Consider the following 21,398-nt stretch of genomic DNA (forward strand, 5'->3'; position numbering starts at 1 on the left):
ATCACAACATAAACTAAATATACAGTCATTTTACCTGCTGGTGAACTATTTCAGTTTAGGCTGCCAAGACGTTGCTATATCTAAAGTATGTGAAACATTTTTAAAATGCAAACATCGTCTCAATGCCTTGCCTTAAACACATATGTAATCAATTAAAAAAATATTCTCTTCAGTATTTTATAAGCCTCAGAGGAAAACAAATAACTTTTAGTCTATGGTAGGGTTCACATTGTTTATCTAATATAAATAAGATTAATTTTCAAGTTTCTGATTGAATGTTGATTTACATAATTTTCATCTTTGCACATTAACAGTTCCTTTATCAGACGATAATAAATACATATTAGATAAAGCCTAAAGAAATCCTGACAAATATTTTATTTTTATTTTAGATTTTACAGCTGCTATAGAGCAGTTAATATTCATCCGCCCTTACTCTGATACTCCTAATTAAAATCTACTTACATCAATTTCCTTCAGATATCTGTTTAGTAATTAAGGATGCTATGGCAAAATAACAGTGTGGGATTACCTTACACATATGTTAGTACTACACCTTTCATATTCACTTTGTTCAACAGATATTTCAGGCTACCACAAATTTCTTGGACCTGTCAAAAAAACAACAAAAAAAAAAAACAAAACAGATGCTTCACTCACCTTGGCATGCTAGATGCCTGAAAATGGTGGTAAAACTGTCAGCATGACTTGCTTTGGGCTCTGTTTGGCTAATAATTATCTAATCACTTGCACTTGATGGTGCTCAGAAAGCATTAGGATATGATCACTACACAGGCAGTTTATCTGTAAATATGATTAAAAAATAAAACAGGACAGTTCTCAAAAATGGTCTCACAGTAGTTCCACTGGGCCCTAAGTATACCATCACTATATTGAAACATGGTAGTGACTGGATCATGCTGGAGGATGCTTATTGTTTCAGTCGAGAATGGAAAATTGCTTTTCTCATGGTCTAAATTCAATATGAAACATTTTTAGCTAGTTTATCTTCTTACTTGAACAGGTCATAGAGACCTAACCTGAATACTTGCAACCGTAGTTACAGCGCAAGTTGGCAGCTGAAAACAAAAGCCTGCCACACTTTTGAGATTTGATTTGTTTAAAAAAAAAGAAAATCTTGAAACCCATCTATTATTTTCCTTCCACTTTACAAAGGTAGGATAATTTCAAACAAGATCCCCAAAAACTAAATTGAAGTTTGTTTTTATTTTTTTTGTTTGTTTTTTTTGTTAAAGTGACAAATGTTGAAAAAATTCAAGTGGTGTAGATACTTTAGCAAAGTTTTATATTTTTTTTCTACTTTCAATCTCTCTTAGTGTAAACGTTTCAAATCAAAGAACGCAGTTACAGTCGGTGGAAAAGCTTTTACTCCAGAGGCAACAAGTCAAGTCCTTTGTTCGTAATGAACATTTGATCGCGGCTTGAAAAGGGATACCAGTGGCAGAAAAATCCTACAAGAGCTTCTCGCTAAGACTTCCTCACCACAACCCACAAGCCAGACAGTGCAACTGCTCCTACCTGGTTTGAGGCAAAACGGGTAGAAAGCATTCTTGTGTGTGTAGCGGTGGGGAGGGGAGGGGGGGTCGAGAAACACACACAAACTCAGCCAGCATGCTCGATTTGGGTCATAGAGCTGACAGACAGTGGAATGTGAATGTGTGTATGTTGACAAACTCCACTGCACCCTGAATGGGGTTTGTGATTACACCTCATCATGCGTGTTGCATCGGCCCCTGTCCCCCCCCACATTCACCACCCTGCTCCCACATCTCTCCTTCTCCCTGGCCCTCGCTTCCCTTTCCCTCCCTCCTCTCACCATGGTGCCTCTTGGGCAATCATGTGGTCACACTACCTGACTCCTTGCTGCTCAAGAGTGCAGTTGACAAAAACAGCCCGAGGCCCGTCATGTGGAAAAGATTCAGTCGGCACACAGCACACATCCCACCCTCCCACCCCGCGCGCGCCAGCTCCTCGCTTTCTCGTACTAACTAACCGAAGCGCCGGGGTGTTTCCTTCTTCTGCTCACCTGTGAAGGAAAACGGCTTCGCTCTCCTCCTGTCTGAGCGCGCCGGCTGCGTGTTTTGCATCAACGCGGCTGCTGTGCGTGAAGGCTGCTTTAAACAGTGAACACGGGGCGCCGTTCGCTCTCTCCCTCCCGCACTCTGAGAGGTTCAGGCAGCTTCTCTTTGTCAGTTGAGTTGCACTCCTCGTGTCATGTAACATAAAGCTGGCGGTCAGTGAGAGCTTTCTGCTGTCAGTCAGCCTGGTGGTCTTAGGCTGTCGAGCTGCTCACCTGTGTTTATTGGACAAGACCTGCTCCACGCTACCCTGGGAGAACATCTTTTCTTCTCACCTCAACTTTCTCCCTTCCTTTCGCTTTCTCTTTTACTTTGTTTTTGTCTCTTTCTATCATTTCTTTTGTCTGTCAAGCGCTGTCTCACTGTTTCTTTTACTTCTTTAGCCCACCAGTACCTTTCCCCCCACCTCAGTTTCTCTCCGTGCTGTCCTGTACAGTTTATTTTTCTGGCTTTCTTCTTTGCTGCTCTTCTCTTCTCCCCAATCTTCCTCTCCTTCGGCTGTCCGATTTTATTTTTGTATTATTTTGGGACCTCTTTGTCAGCCTTTCGCTTTATAGCTTTGCCATCTCTTTGACGGCAGTTTTCATCTTTTCTCCACACCTGGCCGAGCACACGCACGGACTGGCGTGCGCAGCCGCTCGACGGCTGATTGAAACTTGTGTCTCAAAGTTGCTAATGCTCACTGAAGCATTATATTGCAGATAAAGTAAATAAACTAGGCTACCAAGGGAGGAATCTCTGGGATAGACCAGCAGATGACACACACTCCTATTCACTTTGCCCTGCAGCGGCTCTCTCTCGTTCACTTACACTCGCATGAAGAAGCAGAAATGCATCAAGTGAATGGCTGAAAAGATGTCAGTGATGCTGAGGTGCGAAGAGAGCTGGGGGCACGGAGATACTTTCTAAGGCTCAGGAATTTCACAAGTCTAATGTTTTTGAGGGGCTCGCCATAGAAGTAACAGGCAGGCTCAGAATATGTAGGGATGTTTCCTCCCTCAGTAAACACTATAATACAAGGGGCATCTGTGCTTAATTTGTAAATATTAACATAATAAAATGCTAAAGTAGACCACAGTATTTCCACTGTAAGAAGTGTCTGTAGCAGCACGCGTCGAGGATGCTCTTTTTCAGCAGGAACAGGGTTAGATTCATAGATGAGAGTTGGACCAGTTTATGCTTGAATGTAGACAGTCATGGAGGGAAACCTGATAGAAGTTGCTAAAGTCTCGGGCACAGGAGTAAAGGTTCACCTTCTATGATCGTAAACATACAGAAAGACCCACAATGAAGTGGGTTGGATAAAAACAAAATGATTGGTCCAGTTGAAGTCAACACATAAATCAAGTTGAAAATGTGCCAAGACTTGGAAATTGATTTTCATAGATGCTTTCCATTTATCAGATAGACCTATGCAAAGTAGCAACCATGGTCGTGTTGCAGACATGGTGGTGGCAGCATCATAATGTGAGGAAATGTGAACTTTCAAAGTACAGATTAGGGAGAGTCAAATAAATGTTCAGCACATCTGTCAGATTTTTTTTTACTGGAAATAATTATTGGGAACCATTCGTGTATCAGTTTCCTTCCACTTCATAAACATGCACTACTTTTTTTCTTTTTTCTTTTTACACCATCACAAAAAATCCTAAAATAATACATTCAAACATTTGATTTTAAATGTTCAATGAGTGTAACTAGCTTCTAAGGTGATTCTTTTATTCTGAAACTAGCCAATTATTCTCAGAAAACTTTTTTATTTTTTAACGATTGCAGTTTTATTCATCTTCAGTAGGATAGTTAACATACTGGTTAAATGCATGGGTTTGAGTCTTTGTGACTTTAAAGCCACTGTCCACTAAATGATTCTTGAGGTTTTTTTTTTTTTGTGCTTTTGAGGCAGAAAAGCCACACGTCAAAAGAACTGTGCCCTCAAATTTCCCCCTGGTTTTATGTAAAAGTTTTCTCGCATTCACCGAAGTCCCATTCTGTGCTGTAAAGTGGTATAGCTGACATGGTAATACATTTGTATTGTGCCCAGTGATAAATACTCTACCAGGTCTTACTCACTCCGCTGCCTCCGAATGTGTCCGAACAGCGTCTGTATTGTCAAAGGCACAGGGGGTCATTCAAATCTCACTCTCGTTCCCTTCTGCCTTTTGTCGAATATTTCTACGCCGTTGATAGTTTTCTCATTTATTTAGTGAATAGTCTGCTGGGTGATGAAGGAAAAAAAAGACTTTTGCATTATGGAAATGATGGAATGGGTTATAATCTCCCACATATTCATCACAGCAGACATTGGACCCTTGTGATACCGTCCTCCATTGGCTATTGTTCCCATCCTCTCTTTGCGTACTGTTCCGCTCAATGGGCAAAGCAGGTTTTAATCCTGTCTCTTTTTGGAATGACAATGTTTACCAGCTATCATTCAATAAGGAGCACGACACACATCTTTCCATGTGTAAATGGCCTGAGAATGAGCTGAAGTTGGCTGTGGTTGGCTCACTGGGAAGGAGGGGCGACGTGTTTAAAACATTACTTTAAAGGTCATCGTTTTTACAGTTTCTCTTTGTTAGTCATGCAAAGGGTTGTAGCTCACAATGGTTGTTTCCACTTATATTTATAGAGAAAATATAGAAAGCAAAGTTTAATGAGATGCAAAGCAAGGCAGCCAATGACACAAGAAAGTTGCAGAAGAAGGACAACATTAGGTTTAGAATACCCAAATCAACCTTCAGAGCATAACACAATGTCTACGCAATCAAAAATGTTAGTAGCTAGATCCCCAGCTCAATTTTTAGTTATGAAATTAAAGATTTCTTGGCAATTTGTCCAGTAGCAAAGAGAAAGTCACGAGAAACATTGTCTGGATCTTAGGGATTTGACATACTGGCACCTCACCCAGGGATGTAAAAGTTCCCACTCAGCCTGTAATTTACCGTAGTGTGAACTAACCCATTATGAAAAAAATGTAGACCTTCTAATTTCTGCTTTGGTTTCTGTTTTTTTGGAAAAGCTATAGAATGGACATTAATTAATTATTTATGTTTAATTCTATGTATATTTTTTATTTTCAGTGCTAAAACATTTTTGCCTTCTAATTTTTTTTAATGCTATCTACCATCACTTTTCTGGCCTAAGTTATTGTATTTACTGTTAAACCCTCCTCTCCCACCCAAACCTGTTCTGTGGTTTTCTTGACTGCTTCTCAACATGCTATCAAGCTAATAATGGTAATAATCAATTAAAACTCAGCTGTTATTTGCTGTATGTTGCCATCTTCATCCTAAGGCCCCTGCTATACTGTTTTCCTGCCGTTTTGACAGCATGTCAGATTAGCACCATTGTGGCTAACAACCATCAGTGTGTTTTTCCCCTTATGTCAGCTACCATTTTCTCCCGTCACCACTGATCCGCTGCCATACCACCGGCATGTGTCTCTTGCTGTTGCGTGAAGTAAGAAAATGAAAAACAATCACCGCAACCTCCTGCGACCCCCCCTTCCCACCAACCCTTCCTGATGCGCAGTCAGTTAAGTGGTTTGTAAGACGTTTAATTACCAAATGGTTTAATCGTTATTCATCTCATCATTAGATGTATGATATTAAGTGAATTGCTTCCCCTGGGTCCCAGTGTTTCACAGATCAATAGATTTAGATGGGACTTGAAGGGACTTGGGGGTGGGTGAGTGGTGGTGGGGGGGCAGTTTAAATCACTTCATATGAGTAGACCCATTGTCTCCGTGATGCACACAGACGACATCCACCCGCTTATTTTTGCAACGAGCTATTTTATAGGTTTAATTATGCTAATTTCCACATTCGCATGCGTCGGGATGTCACTTTTTAAACAGAGATATACAGCTTCTGGGTTTATTTTGATAATGAAAGGAAGCGAAACAATGAGTGAGGTTAAGGCGCCACACGATTTCCATCACTGGAGTGCTTGTGTTCGCACTTTGGGACGAGGTTGTTGGTATCGAGCTTTGTGTGAAGGCGTTGTGTAGATTTCTAATGCGGCATGGTACACCTCTGAGATCCAGTAGCCGGCAGCTTGGTGTCGCCTGTATTCCCAGCGTGAACATGGCTGAGTGGTGATCGGGGACCGGCTGCACCAGAAGCTTCTATTAACTGCAGCAAGCACTACTAGCCTGAGTTAATTGTCCATTATCTGCTATTATCTAAGCCATTCCTCTCTTTTTTTCTCTTTTATTCTGTCTCACTCGGGTCTCTACCCATCACTCCCAGTTTCACTCAGTCAGTGCGCTGTATCCACTTCCTTTTTCTACTTTAGCTACACTAAAAGAGCATGCTGGCAAATCCTGGCAACTGGGTTCAATGGTAATAATTCCCTTTGTTCCGGAGGTTGCTTGTACAGCAGAAAGCACTACATTTTCACAGTCTTATCATCTCGCTACTCGAACAGAAGGCCCCCACGTTTCTTCTAAAACCATTCAGTGCACTGACGAAGATTAGTCAAGTATATAAACAAAAATATCTTTTAGTTATTTACTGAATCAAAACAACTTATTCTCCGTTCATTTTGATGATGTAGCTGATCTACTGAGTTCTTTGAGGAATCCTCAGTACTTTCACTTGATGGCACTGTTTTCCTTCTTGCTCCCACTGAAGCAACAGGGCATGTTTTATGCATGCTGGGCACAATGTGGGGGGGAAGAAAGCACGGCTGTGCCACAGAGATCCATCTCTCTCCTTTCTCTTCCTGTCCTCCAAGCTGCAAAAGTCACATTAAAATCATTAGAGCTCATGTAAAAGGGTTGACATGCAAATACACATTAACTTTTGTATATTTTCAGGCGCTTGCAAAATGTAAGCATCACATGCATGAAAAGTTGGGGAAAAAAATAATACAATGAATTTGGAGTTGTTTGACGTTGTTTTTGAGCTAGAATAAATTGTCTTGGTCCAATCAAAGTAAATAAACAAACAAACAAAAAAAGTCAAAGCATATTTCTTAATTGTTTATGTTTAAAATTTGGTTGTGCTTTTGGAGACTTTCAGTTTAGGTTGAGTTGAAATTGACAAATTGGCACAGTTTTAAGAATTAGTCATCCATGGTAACAGAAAACAGAGAATAATTTTGGGTTTATAGTGGCCTGTAGAAGTATTAATACACTGAATTTTTCTTATTTGGATTCAGAAATAACAACATTCAGCCTTTTTTTTCCTATTGGAAATTAATAATTGAAAAATGTTGGAAAAGGATACACAATTTTTCACATTTATTTTATGCTCCTTCATTTACTTTGACTTGCATAAATAAACTAAAGCATTTGTATTCCAATGTGAGCTACTTACATGATGACCAAACTGGTTAGCGATAAAGCTGTGGAGAAGTTTGAAAGCAGATTTAAGTTCTAAAACATGATTCCAAGCTCTTAACTTCTCACAGAGAAGTAAAGAAAATAGAAACATCATGACACAACATGGCAAATCTAAGCAAACTTGCAAGGGCAGCATAATTCAGAGACGCAGCCAAGAGACCCATGCTAATGCTAGAGAAGCTCCAGCGTTAACTGGAGGTAAAAGCGGGAAGAAAACTTGTTAGAGGTTGCCAAACACGGGAGACTGGGGTGGAGATTTCCCTTTCAGGACAATGATGCAAAAACACACAGCCAGAGCCTCACTGATTGGTTTAGATCAAACATATTTATGTGTTAGAATGGCTTGTGGCAGGAGCTAAAAACATATGTTCACAATTGAGTTTGGCATTTCAGTTAGATTCAGTTTTAAATTTAAAATATGCTAAGGTGATCCCAAAATATTAGCATCTGTAATTCCAATAAAAGATGTTAGTGCTGATATTTTAAGGTAGAGCTTTATTTACAAAGTATACACATATATTTTCTTCCTGCTACTTTGTGTTTGTCTATCACATGAAATCACATTGAAGTTTGTGGTTGGAACAAGACAAAATACGAGAGGACATGAACCTTTTTCACATTTACAGTGCCTTTTGCAAGGTACTATAAAGAGGGGGCCGGATAGATGAATGGGAAAACTGCAGGGTGGTGATTGGTCAACATCATATTAAGTCCTCAAAAAATAAATGGTTAGGCATTAGGAAGTGTTGGCCTGGTGGTCCCGCCTTGTGAGCAGCCTGTAAAGAGGCAATACATCATAGTAAAAAAATAAATAAATAACCAGAGCTTGTATTTCAGCTTGGTGCGCATCATAAATAAAGGTGGGCCGTGTATAATTGAGGCTCATGCGTGAGGAACTCGGCTGGAGATGAGAAATGGAAATCTGTGTACTGGTAAATAGATAATCACACAAAAGTAATTGAGGTTTTCAAACCCCAATCTAGTCTGCCAGCGTGAGCTCGTTTGCATGTTAATCACGTCAATGATTTCCCTTCATCACAGGGAAGTCCATGCACACTTCCATAACCAGCTTTTAATTGCATTTAAAATGTCACAGAGGTGGAACACATGTAATTTAGCCAGAACTGTGTCCAAATTAATGGGCACTATTGAGACGCTCCATTGGACAGGGTCGGAAATGAGAGAGGCTGTCCATTGTTTGGGTCTTTATTAGAGATGCTTTAGTCTTCTTCTCTCTCTATGATGATATCTCTGCGGCATCTTTTGAAGTTTATATAAAAAATTCAAGAAGAAATCTGAGGGGGAGGAGAGGGGAAAAAATTTAAAAACAATTGTTGATGACTCAACTGTGAAGTACATGCCAACTTCTTGCAAATTTAGCAACTTGGATGGACGGTGGAAAGAAAGAACCCCAAAAGTAAAAGAGTTGGGTTTTAAAGAGGGAAAGAAAGAGAAGAATAGTTTATTTTCTTTCATCACCAGGTGTTCTGTGGCGTATAAATTACCGAGATGATGTTTCCATAACATAGCTGAGGGTACTCCAGAGAGGGGAAAGCTGCAAAACAGACCTATTTAATTTTTCATAGAGGTGGACCATCAGGAGCCATAAGCCAATATTCCTCTTCCCCTTTTCCAGATGCCTTCTACACCACTATATCTTACCAAAACCCAAGCCCCTCTTATTTTTTTTCCTCTTTTCAAAAAAAAAAAGAAAAAAGTTCTGCCGAGACCTACATGAAAGGAAGGAACTGTTGAAATGTTAATTTTACCATCTGCTGGCGAGGTCTGCTACCTTTTCGTGGATGTGTGTGAGTCACAGTGCGCGTGCGTGTATGTGTGTGTGTTTTCTTTTTTCCTGCACCTTTTTTTTTTTTTTTAATTCCCTGTAGTTCTGTTCTGTTTCATGAATGTGCTGCTATTTTGGCTGTTTGAAGTCATGGGGTCTCTGTGAGTGTGGCTTTGACTGGCTGGAAAATACAATGCCACATGGTGGATGGTGGAGACTTTCCCATTAGTTTCCTGTTTAGAGCCCGCTCCCCTTCTGGTAACCCAGTTTTTTTTTTTCTTTTTTATCAGTCCCAAGGTTCCTGTTACTAGTGCATACCCACCTCCTGAACACACTGTGCCGATCCCTCTTGCTTACTTGGGCTTGCCCTTTGCCTCTTCCTCCTCGCCATGCACATCTTCGGGGACCCATTTGTCATGTTTATCTTAATGGTGATGATTTTAATCACTCGTTTACAAGACCCAAGGTTTTTATTTGAGTCAAAACTTTTTCTCCCACCTTGAACGCATATACGAGGTTGTCGCAAAAGTATTCGCACCTCTTATCCTTTTTTTTTTTGTACTTTTTATTGTGCTACGATCACAAACTTTAATGTATTTCTTGTGAAGTGGAAGGAAAATAATTTATTGCCTTAAAAGTTTGGCTCCTAATAGCGTTCTAAAACGTGACATTTTTATTCATTTAATTATAAGCCCCCTTGCATCAAAACATTGTAGAAACCACCTTGCCTCACTGCATGATGCTGCCATCACCCTATTTTTAGCTACCTTACCTTACACCTCGTATTGAGGCCCAGAGAGTAAATATTTTGTAGATCCAACATTTTCTTATAAATAATCACCGCAGCAAGAAAAAAATTGCCATTACCGTGTTTGTGCTTTCTTTGTGTCAGTCTTTTGAGTCCATGCTGAGTTAAAGCATAATGATGCACTACTTTGTGTTCGTCTATTCCACAAAATCCTAGAAAAAAATACATTTAAGTTTGAGGTTTTAAAGTGGAAAAAAAAGAAGGCGAAAACCTGTAGGTGTATGAAATATGAAACACATCTGCGGTGTGTTGCTTTCATGTAAGCTGCACAAACCCAACTTATATCTAACAGGCATTTATCTGTCAATGAAACTTAAGTTCCCGTTTTTAATCTGCGCTACACTTTGTTAAAACTAAAGGTGCGCTGCCTAGATTGCTGTGAAATATGTTGCCAAATGGCTCAATTCCATCGTGAGATTTGATAGTTGGCTATTAGGGTGAGGCATCCTGTGTGCAGAGTTGCTTAGCATTTTCCTTGGCTCGGACCAGATTGTTTAGTCTGCTTTCATTGTGAGCTGTTTCTGAGCTGCAGTTGACGGTTGTTTGCAGAGCACTGGGGGGAAAATGTGAGAGGGGGCCAGCACCTCTCTCTATTTATTTATTTTCCCCGTCCTTGGAGCTGGAATCTGATTTGTGTTCTTGTTGCTCTATTCTCTCTGAGCGGTTTTTTAAGTGTGGCTGCTGAAATCTAGACTCTGCATGACCTCACCGCTCGGCCTGTGTTTCATTAATGACCAGCCCCTGTGGTTTGGGGAGAGGAATATTTTTCATATGACACCGCCTTGCATTAGTGCAGAGGGGCAGCTGCACAAACCACAAAACCATCCAATTTTGTGGCTTTGAAAGGTGTGAAAAGTTCAGCTCCCTATAGCAAGTCTTGCATTTATAATTATGCTCTGTGTGTATGTGTCAAGAAGCGGAACTACTGAAGGCTTGTAAAAAGAACAAAAGGAAAAAGTCACCTGCTAGAGAAACATTTGTCTCTCATTCGCCTTAAATTGTTCAGATATATCTCAAGCTGAAACTTTCACACACTTCTTTAACTAACTTTGAGGAGATGCATAAAACACAAAGTTGGATTTGAAAGCGGATGTTTTAACCTTTCAGAAATGTTTCATTTAAGCAATCTCTGGACTTCAATATGTATTTTTTTCCAAAGTGCCACATCTGGCGAAAGAGGTATTTCTTTGGCAATTGATTGATTTCCCAGGCTTAGGTGGAAGCAACACATGCAAGCTATGCAGCAGTTGACTAAGAGGGGGTGCAACAATTCACAGACAAGAGTCCTAAGTCTCTGGAGCCTTCCTCTCCATGCTCAGACACTACTGTAAGTCTTCTAGGTTACCTCGCAGGAAATTGAATATCCGAAAGAAAACCTCAGATTTGTCCCATCTGAAACGGAGGCCTTGTGCTGCAAACCTCTTCCTCTCTTTGGCCTTTTAAGCAACTTTAGTGCAAAAAAGCTTCAGCCCCTCGCCCCCCAAAAAGCATAAGACAACATATGTGTATTTCCGAGCCACTCACTTCGGGGGGGTACTCCTATGCTTGTGTCAGCTCCAAGGCAAGAAGAGGTGGAATGGGGAGAAATTGAGGTTAGTCACCGAGGCTCAGAGAGAATGAACAAAGGAGAGGATTACCTAATAGCCCTGCTATGTATTTGAAGTGGAGCCTCGTGTTTGTTTGGGGAGGTTTTTGGGAACGGACGTGCGGGGAGATGTCTCAGAGGCAGCTGATGGGTACTTTTAAGCTGTCAGAAACAGCCCTCTTTCACCATTTGTCTTCTAAAACGGACAGCAGCAGGCTTAAACAAGAGGCAACAACAAGATGATGCTGCCAGAAACTTGATGTTTGTTTGTTTTTTTTAACTTGTCCAAATGCTGAAAACCGTTGCCTCCCACTTTAATTGGGCGCCTCCTTCATAAATTAAAAGTCATCAGGCTTGACAAGTGTAAACCGCAGATGCACACTCGGTTTGCTATTTTCAGGGCGTAGTGTCAAAAGAGCTGTAATGAGTCTGCTCTTTACTTGGGAATGTTTGTAAACAATAATCTAGCAGTTTGTCAGCGAGAAAAGAACTACCGTATTACATTCATGCCAGAAATGAATTCATAGTCACAGCGCAAACATCATCAGCCTGGCATAAGCTGCTTAATTATATGCCAAAACTCCATAAAACAAATGGAGATGGAGACATCTGCCTACATCTGGAAGCAATTGGTTCAGTTTGTTGTATCATTCTATGCGTACTGAAAGGAACTGAAGGAATAAAGTTTTGGAAAAATGCTCAGGAATATCTATTAAACCCCATGCATTTCTTTGCACTAAATCTGGACTGCATATATTTAGAAAGTGCATTTTTGTTCTATAGATTTTAATTCTTTTTGTCCCAGCTAAGCCACAAAATTATGTGTGCTTTAAGGGAATTTCATGTGATGATCCAAATAAAATGACCTTGTAATTGTGATGTAAAGGCTAAAGGACGGCACGATTTTCAAACGTTTTTTGCAGATTAAAATCAAAAACTGTGTCATGCATCTGTACTTGAACAGAATCAGTTGATTACTTACGGAAATCTTTTTTTAATTTGCATTGGATAAACAATAGACGTTATCCTGAATACACCATCGTCATGGTGGAACACGGTGGTAGCGATGTGACGCGCAGATGCTAAATACAGGGCAAGATATTTTTGGAAAAAACTAAATAAATCAATAAAAATATGACTATTTGTGTACAAACCAATATTTCATCAAGCTTTCCGTTCTATTTTTGTTGTCAATATAAATAACACACACTATTGCTTGTGGTTTCAATGTGTCAAAATGTGTAAATATTCAATGATGTGAATACTTTCACATGACATGTCAAGTCGAGTCGTTCCATTAATTTAAAAAATATATATTTACAGAGCTCTTTTCTTTAAAAAAAAAAAAATAAATCAGCTACAATCATCTTGACTCTCCTTTGATTATATTCTTTTAGAACAGATATGAGCTTTGATTCTTAAAATTCCTTGTGCGCCGTTTTAGTTTGCTAAATTGTACATCTAGTCCTATTTTAAAGTCATCAGCGATTGCTTTTTTGCCACTCAGAGCACTGAGCATGGACAGCTTTTAAAGGGAGTGAGTAGGTCTGATAAGTGGCTCGATTCGTGTACCAAAGCATTTTTACTGAAGGTTTAATAGCGCCTGTATAATGAATTATAATGTATTCTTTCCAATTGCAAATTTTCCTTTAATACAGCCTTTCTGCTATAGTGAAAAAGTCCATCTGAATATTATTGTGACCAGCTTTTAAATAATACAAACCAATTGCATGATTTTAAGCAGTTAGTTTCCGCCAATGCCAAATAGGACGTTGCTTGTATAACTGGATTAGTCAATCAATTTTTAAGCGGAGAATTTTTCTTTCTTTTTTTCTCTTTTCCACCCCAAAAATGATTTACCATGTTTGCGGCACATTGTGGTCAGCTCTAAGTAAGCTGTGTGCATTAGAAGAAAACGCAACTGTTCAGGTGAACATTTCAGCCGAGTTCGAACTCGTCTAAAAAGCAATGTGCTTATAAACTTTGCCGTTCCGGTTTAATGGAACACACCTTTCAGTGAGGACGCGCGGGCAGCCCATCATCAAAGTGAAACTTCCAAAGTTCCGCTTAACTTGTTGCCGAAATAGTTTCTCGTTTTCAAGAAAATTGCCGTGCGCCAAGTGTGAAGAAGTGTATCGGGGAATCTTCCCCGGAGGGAAAAAAATTGCCACTTGCATACTTGTCTTTGACCAAAGTGAGGCCTTCTCCCACTCCAGGGAACATATGCTGTTTAGGAAGATATAAAGGAGTAATTTTATTACTTGGTACATCTCTCCTCTGAAGCCATTTCATTTTTCTTTTCAGCCTCCACAGAAGCCTTTATTTGATCTCATATTCCAGAGTATGACTGCCTCAAACCAGTTGGACTCCGTTTATTTTCATTTGGAAAACACATTTAGTGTTGAAGGGATGTCAAAGAGTTTTAAGTGAAGAGCAGGGGGTTCAGGTGTGGAATAGACCAAGGCAAGTTTCTCTACATGCTAATGTCCTCCTGCAGGGACTATTTGGAGCGAAACTTGCAATTTTATTTTCTCACATTTTTATAGGGAGTCTATTCAATATTATCAAGAAAATTATTCAAACATAACCACTGTGAGTTTTTTTATCCTTACAAATACCAACCTTATTTCTTGAAAGTGTAAGATGAATCTTTTTACACTACACTACAATGTTAAAGGTTATATTTTTGTTTGACAATTAAGATTTTTTTTTTCTTTTTAAATTGTTTGAACGTACATTAGAAATGCACCGGTCAAAAATATTTTGCTGATTCTGTTCCCCTACTATCATGGATTTTAGGCGATCTTTAAGAGAGCAGTTACCTTGAAACAGGATTTTACTTGTTTAAAACAAAGTCTAAGACCCGGAAGCCTCTAAATAAATATTTCCAAATAAGTCTGTCTTTGTTGTTTCATAAAAAAAATAGTATAAAATAGGACATCTTTGCTGTGGAACATCCAGACATGGAGGTAGAGTTGAGCCAAAGTATTCATAATCATGGTAAATTTAGATTGTATGTTTCTTTTCACTTAACAATAAAATGGTTTTGACAGGAAATGAGACAGAGGCTTCTCAGACAATCAAATAATGTAAAAGGAGCATGAATTTCGAAAATAAATAAAACTGGACTGATCAAGAAATTTTTGTAACAGCGGTGCTAACTGCAAAATTAAAAATACTAAATATGATGCCCATTTTGCCATAAAAACATGTTATTCATTAGCTCCTAATGTGTTTTCCTTTAATTTCCAATTTTTACATGCTCGCCGGCAATAAGCTAATTTCCTAATTGTGGCTCATTTCAAAATGGTCTCAAGTTTCAAAAGTTCATTTAATTGGTTTATAACTAAGGAAAAATCTAAAATGTGTTCATTATGTAAGAAACACAGAAGATGTTTCACTCAAGTACGATTCCAGCAGAAAAAAATACTAACATCCCGTGTTGTTTTTGTTTTCGGTAAATGGAAACAACGCCATTTGACCTTTTTAAACGGTGGCTAAGTTTGCCTGGGTACAGTGAAACCAGTGCAGCTGGTTACTCTTTACTCAAAGCTTTGAAACTGCAGATCATTAAAAAAAGACTGTGCCATTTATTAGGGCGCACAATTGGCCTGCCCAGATGTAGCTGGTCACTTGAGAAGGAGACCTCCTCATAAAGTCTTAAGCTTTTACAGCAGGCCCAACTGTGAAGTCCAAATTAACCCCCAACCTTTCCTAAACTGCACATATTTATCTATTTATTAAATCCTGATCCGGCACAGCTGTCTGGAGAAGGCTGCACCTTCTAAGATTCTCACTCCCTCTCTCATTTATCAGTGTTTCTGTCTGTCTCCCCGCCTGAGCCGTGCTGCACCGACTGTATATCCTCTCCAGCCTGTGTCTGGTGACAGCACAATGAAAACAGCTTTGTGGAAAGTGTCGTTTCACTTCTCAGGAAGTCCCACTCACCTAAATAGTTCCTCCTCTATGTCTTGTCTGCCTTGCTCCTTTTTGTGTCTGTGTGTGTGTATGTGTGTGTGTATGTATACGGGAGGGGAGTGGAGTGGTGGTTGGAGGGTGCTGGTGGGGTGTTAGTGTGGGTGACTTGGGGGCATTTCAGCCTCCACTGGGCTCTGTTCCACACATTCAATTACCTCCAGATGTAATTCCTGTTCCCCACCCATCACCCTTAAATTAGTGGCTAGTAAAAATTAGATCTGAATTAGCCGCGGTGAGGAGAATATGAGAGTTTGACTTTTCCGTCTAATGACTTTATTATTCTTACCTAGGAACAATTTTTCTGAATTAATTTTATCCAAACTTTTTTTTCCCTTTTGTTACATGTAATTGGTATCTAGTTAAATAAAGGGCTTTTAGTCATGACTGAATAGCTGCTACGTAAACAGGTAAAATGAGCAAGACTTGGAAAACAACGTCCTTTACCCCAATCTTTTGGAGACGACTCCGCAAATATTCAGCGTTGTGAAAGTCGGTGTTAATCGTTACATTTCTTTATGCCCCATAAAACGCAAGCATTTTTTTCGCTGCTTCTTGGATTCCACGGATGTTAGGTAGCAGTTGTTGCATTGCATATACAGGTGTTGTGCTCTTTTGACTGCCAGTGAAGCCTGCCGCTCCGTCAATCAACTGTGTAGCTTTGTGGTTCTGGGAATGATAATCTTTTTGGCAGAGCCGAGGCTGCTGCAGATCATTGTCATAAACTGGTTTCAGATTCGGCCCAAACAGGAAACCTGAAAGCATGAAATGGCTATTAAACCTCACATTTCCGGATGCCTTTTAATCTTGATGACATACTAGAGCAGTGGTGGAAATTAAAATGCTCAACCAACCGTTGTTATTCTAGGGGGAACATTTGCATCAGTCACTCAAACATTTTATACGGACTAATCCTTTCAAACATTAAAACTTGGTTTGTAGTATTTGTCACAGTTACCTTGGGATACAGTTTTTTAGTTGTTCTACCCATTTTACAATCATTTTGTACATGTTGCTGTTTCCACCTAACTTACTTCAATTTCTGACCCATTGACAAACCATTTCATACCTATATCCTGAAAAAATTGCGCATCACTTTGGTGTTCGTTTTAGTTGGTAGTTAATTATTTAATGCCATATAGATATTCAAGTAGAATGCTTAAATCCCTCGTCCTGATCTCTGTTAAGGACAGCTAACTCCTGTGAAATACGGCAGATCGACCCCTCATCATACTAAAATAACATTAAGAAGCCACCTGCTGGTAAATATTATTTATGGAAGTCATAAACCCACATTTTCAGACAGTAGAACATGAGAGGAACATGGAAAAATAATTTAAAACTATTGGTTTGTTTAACTGGATGCAACATGTCCCCCTGTCCGATGAATTGACACAAACTTTCCCACAGCTGACGAATCCAGTCCGGAATACAACACAGCAAATTTCACATATACTAACTGCCAAATGTTGAAATGATCAGTTCTATATATTTAATTCCTTAAAAAGAATGACATTGTACAAAGTGCTAGAAGTATGCCATGCATGTTTACTTGCACAAACCAAGTCTTTTAAGTTTAGCACAATCTGTTGACCTCCCTAGAATAAGTTTGACGGTTTAGCAAACCACTCTACTGTTTCAATGGCAATGAAAGCTGGAGTGCAATACTGCCTCCAGTAGGTTGGGGGTAGATTTTGAATGCTGCTCCCCTGTTGTATTGGAAACATAAAATTTCCTAGTGATAGAGGCAAACACACGCACACACACAAAATAAGAAAACTATAAATGGTGTGTGATTTCTTTTAGAACTTAATAAACCTGCTTCCATCCTCACCACATCACATCTCAGCTACTAAGAAATAACATTAACTCTTGTTGCTCCTCTCTTTTATCCAGTTGCAGTCTGCGATATAACAGGTAAACTGCTGTGAGCAGCTCTCGCTTGCACAAATGTATTCATCTCAGCTGAGGATTTGATTCCAGCAACTCATTTAATTCAAATATGCTTTTGAACAAAAGCAGGTCTTTTTTTTTTCTTTCTTTTAGGAAGGGGTTTGGCTTTGAGGGCAGTTGTGGTGGTGAGGAAAATAAGAGGAGGCATGCAGGAGTGCCAATTTAACCTGAAGTGTCTGTCGCTCGTATCCCAGCTCCTTCGTTTCAAGAGGCCGGGTCAGCTTGAACTGCCTGACTTCTGTCATTTCGATCTCTTTTGTTTTTCTGCTGTAATGTATACTTTAATTCCCGCCCACCTGCCGTCTGTGTGTGCAGCAGCGGCGGCGGTAGAAGCAGCTGGAGGGGAGGTGTAGGTATCATTAAGCCTTCAAGTGGCACAGGCGGACCGCTGCCGAGGGCTGGGCACGGTTCCTTGCAGCGTGTGTTGATATTTCTGGGCCTAGCAAAGGTAGAATCTAGTTTATTTTCAATAGGAAGCCAAGCCTGGGCTTGGTTAGACTGCCTCCCCCCAGCTGCTTACTAAGGCTGTTGATATTGAGTCAAGCAAACAGTCTCTCAGGGATGTCCTGTTTGGAAGTCGGCCAAAGACGCAAATGGAAGTCACATGTGGAGATATCCAGAGGAAGGCAATAAAACCTCAGTTCACACTCTCACCCACAACAATCAATTCTACAAGTATTAGAAGAGATGACCAAGGTTTTTATTACTTTAACAGTGAAAATATCCCCCGCATCCCCTGAAAAGACCCCCCACCCCCAAAATACACAAAATTATCCTTGCAGTGATCAGGGACCCATCCACCTTCATTATGCGCTCTCTTTTCCCACTGAAACACATATGCAAATATATTTGGACACTGTCATTATCATCCCCTTAATAGACATTTCATTAGGGATTTCTGAATGCACGGTGAAAGTGCAAGTTGCCATGGATACCCTGGTGCTTAAGTACAGTATATTAAAATGGTGCTGCCTTCCAACCACTTATATAATCACCGGTCTGTAATGGCCTCTGCTTTGTGGCCATAAGCAACATATTGTGTGATCAACATTGCCCAGGACTTTAAAAGAGCCCTTCTGAGCCATTAGGCCTTATTTGCCTCATTATTATTATTATTATTGGTTGTAGTAGTAGTATTTGGGGGCTGGACTTTACCGATCACGACTTGTGCTTGTGAAACATTTGATTGACAAAGAATGAATAGGGGTGTGCTTTATTTCATGCATGTGGGTTTCTTTATTTTTTTTTGAAACATTGGATTTTCTTTCTTGCAAAGTGACAATAGTATTAGATTTAATGTGAGATGAGGGAAGTCAAAAGAATAACAACAAGGGAAAACTAAATGCTACTAGAGATGCCGTGAATGTTGTGCCCAATTTAAAAATTTTCAGGAAGCTAAAGCTTTGTGAGGCTGATTTTTAAGCTGATACTGATTTTACTCATTCCTGGTTCTTTTTTAGAACTACTATTGTCAGAATTCAATGTGTAATTTTCTACCCTTCCTGTTGTGGATTCTAATTAATTATTTATTCAAGAAGCAGAGATGACGTCACAATGAGAACTAATTGCTATAGCATCGTACAACAAGACTTAGTGTGCAAGGTGCTGTTAACTGTCGGGTTTATCCTTTGCTCCTAAAGAAAATAGACTCTTAATTGAACTCTTAAATTTGTAAAATAGATAAATAAAACAAATCTTATGCTACAGCCTGAATGAACAGCAGGCAAATCTGAGAAATCTTTTCCTTTTAAATATTTTCCAACAGCTTTAGTCTTTCATCTGATTTCATCTTCAAAGACCTCATTGTTATGGCAAATGGCCAAATTTGAGCCTTCACTCTGTAACGGTGTCCACACTGAAAACTGTTTGACTTCACAACCTACTAGTGTTATATGCTTCATTCAGTGCTGGAAATTTTTATTTGTGCTTCCAAAGAAGTACTGGTGAAAGCTAATTAAGTTGAAAAAATGTCGACCTCAATCATTGTCCAGTTTCTAGGTGCAACTCGAAATGTTCCTGATGCTCGCAGTACCCGGAGATTAATCACTTTAATGTCAAGCAATTGCTGCAACTCTCAAGCTATCCTTCTCACCATCTTGTGTGATGAAGTGACAGGTAAACCAACTCTGCCTGTCTGTATCTAATTACCCTCAAGCAATTCACTTTGTCGCAACCTTAATTGAAAATGAATGGTTTCAAAAGTCGCAGTAGTTGTGTGCAAACCGCTGAAATCGCTGCGTTGAGATGAAATGGAAGTCAACATCCTCCGCTGCCGTTGTCATGACGCTCCTGCTGCTCTTGCCAAGGTTGGTAACCAGCTGCCACCCCCACCCTCCTCACTGTACCCACTCCACATGTCTGTCTCTCTCCCCCGTTTTTCTGCTGCCACCTCATCAGTGCGCTGGTGGGCTTGCTTGTATCCCCTGACCTTGGTAGCAGAAACTCCCAGAAGAGGAGTCATGGAGGGAATAAACACCTGAGGGGAGAAGGCACACAATTGTCAGAAATATGAAGAAATGGGCATAACAATCCTCCCTTTCCCACCCCATCTCCACCCAACCGCCTTCCACCCCTCAAAATGTTTCTGAGGAGTTCTGCCGTCTAAAGCCTTTGGCGCTTAAAGAGAAATGGGAGAAATTACTTGAATCATGTTGATGCTCAGAGCAATTAACAGCAGTTCTTGAACGTTAGCCCCTTTTGATTCCCTGCACTACAGCCTGCGACTCCACCACAATTGTTTAGTGTTTACCGCCTCTGCCTTAGAGCTCCGTCGGTTGACACTAATGAAAACACTACATCTTCTGGTGTGCGTTGCAGCTCTTAATAACATCGTGCAGCTGAAATATGCCTCAGCAGAGCTGCAGAGATAATGTACCATTCAGAGTCTGCTAAATCATACTCGTGCACAACTCAGAGCTGGGAGGCAGAGTGGTCCTTAACCCGTATTATACTTCTGCTAAACACATGTAGGCATGGGCCGGTCAGCAGTATCAAACAGCACCATGGATATGTCAGTGTTCCTACTATTTAATGAGATTTCAGGGAAATTGCGGAAGTGACCTGATCCCTCCTCCCCCCACTTCTCCCCTTCCCCACCTGTTGCTTTTGTAGCACTGATTACCTGGCTGAGAAAAGGCTTCTGCAGCTCTTCTTGCACAAAAGCAAGCAAAATATGTCTTGGTTATTTATTAGTTTTTACAGTTGGGGAGGAAAAAAAAAAACAGAGATGGCAAAACTAAATGTTTGCTCAAAATATGTTGCTCTAAAAATATGTGGTATAGCTAGCATTATTAAGCATGTAATATTCATTCATTGATCAGAGTGGGATTAATTGTAGCTTTTAGTTTACACCAAAAAAAAAAAAAAATCATGTAACATATTTAAAAAATAAAAACTGTGTGTAAATACAGTGATACATTTAAAGCAGGATCTCTTCCTTGCTCATAGTTTGTTTTATTTTTTTCCAACTTTTTTCTTTCTCTACAGAAATGCCCCAGACCTATAGAGATAAAGAAATAAACGTCCCCCCCCCTCCACCTCACTCCGCTTGCATTAAAGCTCTCAGGCCCATGTGGCTCGGCAAGCTGGTGGCAGATGGACTAGCTTTCCCTGCATCTGCTGTGTGCAGACTGGGGGGCTTTGTACTCTTGCTCTCGTGGGGAAGACCGGGGCTTTCTTCTTGCCAGTGGATTCCTGTCTGTTGGAGCGTCTAAGAAAAACATCTGTGGCATGCAAGAGAGAGGGGGAGAGAGGGAAAAAAAAAAGTGACAAAAGAATCGGCAAACACCATTAGCCCCTAAATGTTCCGTCTCATTGTCTGTTGTGTATTGTTTACAGTGGGGGGG

At 40.0% G+C, this 21,398-nt stretch overlaps 1 protein-coding gene and 1 long non-coding RNA gene across 4 annotated transcripts in view; one reads left to right on the top strand and one right to left on the bottom strand.

Annotated features, from left to right (window-relative positions):
* The window catches only part of foxp2 (forkhead box P2), a 110,282-nt gene that overhangs the window by 13,589 nt on the left and 75,295 nt on the right, over positions 1 to 21,398 (top strand). The gene's annotated exons all lie outside the window — the stretch shown is intronic.
* Positions 18,803 to 21,398, bottom strand: part of LOC107833868 (uncharacterized) — a 4,947-nt gene continuing 2,351 nt past the window's right edge. Inside the window, exons 2-3 of the long non-coding RNA XR_001659645.1 lie at positions 21,091 to 21,275; positions 18,803 to 20,029 (exon numbers count right to left, since the gene is read on the bottom strand). This is a non-coding gene — a long non-coding RNA (uncharacterized LOC107833868). The remainder of the gene's footprint in view (positions 20,030 to 21,090; positions 21,276 to 21,398) is intronic.

Source organism: Poecilia formosa, unplaced genomic scaffold (assembly GCF_000485575.1).
Source record: "Poecilia formosa unplaced genomic scaffold, Poecilia_formosa-5.1.2 Scaffold9, whole genome shotgun sequence".
In the NCBI taxonomy this organism is placed as follows: Eukaryota; Metazoa; Chordata; class Actinopteri; order Cyprinodontiformes; family Poeciliidae; genus Poecilia; species Poecilia formosa.